At 40.5% G+C, this 2,811-nt stretch overlaps 1 non-coding gene across 1 annotated transcript; it reads left to right on the top strand.

Moving 5' to 3' along the window:
• Positions 1-508: 508 nt before the first annotated feature.
• Positions 509-615, top strand: LOC115853033 (U6 spliceosomal RNA). Its single transcript, XR_004039383.1, has one exon. It is a non-coding gene; the product is annotated as a U6 spliceosomal RNA (small nuclear RNA).
• Positions 616-2,811: the final 2,196 nt, after the last annotated feature.

Raw genomic sequence — 2,811 nt, 5'->3', positions numbered from 1 at the left:
GTTTTCAAGCCAGCACATACATGACAAGACAAGAATGTGTATAAGCACATGCTCCGCCATGCTGCTGAGCCCTTTGGATTAAACTGGGGAAAATCCACAGCCATTGCCACTGCTTCAATCTAGAATTATCACTAGTCCATGTACACTGGCACATAGGTTCCCAGCATTGTGCTGTGAGGAATTAGATAAGAGACTGGCTCCTTCTCCAGGGACACTATAAGACAGTAGGAAGATGGGACAGATACAGAGCTAAGGGAACATCTAAGTGTTAAGTGGTTGATAATAAAATCTACATAGACACTTAGTAGTTATAATTTCCATTGACAAAGTGTTTCCCCTGTGCCAGGCACCATGCTAAGGATGTCATCAATCCTAACTACAACCCACAAGTGCACAGGTGTGGGGAGACGGTATGTCCAGCCTCTGCTACTAGCCACAGGACTTCTGAGCATTGATGATCCTCTCTTTGTTTCCATTTCCTCATCTATGAAATAAGAATCATCAGGGAGTGCTTGCTTCAGCAGCACATATACTAAAATTGGAACGATACGGAGGAGATTAGCATGGCCCCTGCACAAGGATGACACGCAAATTCGTGAAGTGTTCCATGTTTTTTCCTTGTATGTACCAGTGAATTTTTACATTTTTAACAAATTAAAAAATCAAGTAATCTTTGAGATGCTGGCTTATTTTCACTCCAGTATATTAGCCTTTTCCCATATGTCTATAAATTCAAAGATTCAGTATTAAATTAAAATTCTTTTTTTATTCAGAAAAAAAAAAGAATCATCATGGAGAAACTTACCTTATAGAGTTGATATTAAATGAGAAAATGTAAGTATCGTGCTTGAAACAGCGCCTGATGTGGAGTCAATGGCCTATGAATATTAGGTTTTATGACCCTGAAGTTCTGAGAGGTTAAATAACTTGCCAGCATTCACTCAATAAATTTATATCAGGATGAGAATTCAAACTCAAACCTGACTGATCCCAAGACCCGCAGATCTTAACCACTCCAGCATAATGGTAGTTCAGAGAGCAGTAAATCATTATGGATTGGTGTGAAAAGGGGGAAGATTTACAGAGAATGTGAGAGCATCTGAAGGATGGAGAAGAAATTATTGTAAAACAAATAGAGACTCTTGGCTTTGATGGAGGAAGATCTCTTAAGTTAACAAAATGTCCCTCTTCACCAAATCCCACCTCTGGGTTTTCTTTCTTGCTAGCCAGACTCACCCTCCTTCCACTGAAGAAGACATAGCAGCTGAAATACCCACCACTAAAGATGCTCTGAAGGTCAAAAACGTTCCCTGCCCCTCCATGAATCTCTATAGTACCCTGGGTCTTGGTTTCTTTGACTCTATTTTACTTAAAAAAATTTTTTCCGATTATATGCATATATATTCATTGAAGTATAATTGATTTACAATATTGTGTTAGTTTCAGGTGTATATCATAGCGATTTTTTTTCAGATTTCTTTTGCTCTATTTTAGATTTTACTTGTTAATGTGCATGTGACTTTAAGAAAGAAAATTGACATGCTAGCACTTAATTATGCAAATATTTTATTTAAGTTAGAACAGTATTTATCAATGTGGAAGGAAGGGTGTACTACCTCTATTCTTCTTGGGATAACTGGGATCCTTTCAAAGTTAAGGGAATAGAGTGACTGTATGTACATGTCTATGTGTATCAATTTCTATATCTATATATCTGAATCTATATGTATATTGAAATATTATGGTAGTTTGGGAAGCACTCTTTAGCATCATGAGTTACAGGAGACTAGTTAGCAGGAGTTTAATCTTTGTAGTTCACCGAGTGTCTAATTATAGTTCACATTTCTAATCTTAGGCTCACCTACAATGATGGGCTCCCTCTCCTTTTCCTTCTCTATCCTCAAGTTCTGGAGTCTTTAACAGACTGTGTGGGAGAGGATGACTGGTAATACATAGAGGACTAGGGACATGGTGAAGGGGAAGCGAGGGAAGCAGGCATGAGCAAGGTCAAGGGACCATGGGAGAGAGAGTGCAGGCATGGGGCAGGCTATGGGTAGGCACTTGGTGCACCTGGAGCAGGGCAGATGACAGCCACTCCTGTGAGCTCAGGGGCGCCTAAATAGACTTGGGAAGCCACTCCCCAAAGCACGTTATTCCCTGGTTCTGCATGGAGAATGTTATTTGCATCTGAGACAGAGAAGCGACTAAACCTGTTTGGGATTCCCAGTCTGTGTTGGATACTTTTTTGTTGTTCCCTCTCCAATTACCAGCCGTCAGCTGGATTCCACCAATAATGAAGCCTGGGTCATCAAGACCAACCTAAATGGACCCCTCTAACCCATTGACCATAAGGCCATGTGGCCCCTCCTGCTATGGCAAGGGGCGCAGGTCTAAGTGAAATGTGCACTATGTATTTCTCCCTCCTCACCAGCACAATCTTAGACCTCTAGAACATTTTCCTACCTTGCAAAATGGCCCTGAAGTACATTTGACAATCTTGTAGTGATTACATTTTATTTCTGATCTCTGTTACGCCTTTGTTCAAGGTTTCATCATCTCTCACCTGCACCACTGCAATAAATACCTTATTAATCTTTATGTCTTCCCCTCTACTTTGTAACTGATGCTAGAATTGTCTTTCTCAATCACACATCTACAATCATCATTGTCACCGGCTTTTTTGGGTATACTTTGACTTCTTTTTTCCCCCCAATGAAATGTAATATGGAATGTTACATAAAACATTGAAGCAGACCTGCCCTGTGGAAGTGGGATTGGGTGCAGGCAGAGTCCTTGCACGCTCAGCCTGTC

Source organism: Globicephala melas, chromosome 7 (assembly GCF_963455315.2).
Source record: "Globicephala melas chromosome 7, mGloMel1.2, whole genome shotgun sequence".
Lineage (NCBI taxonomy): Eukaryota > Metazoa > Chordata > Mammalia > Artiodactyla > Delphinidae > Globicephala > Globicephala melas.
This window is presented reverse-complemented; position numbering and strand designations above follow the sequence as displayed.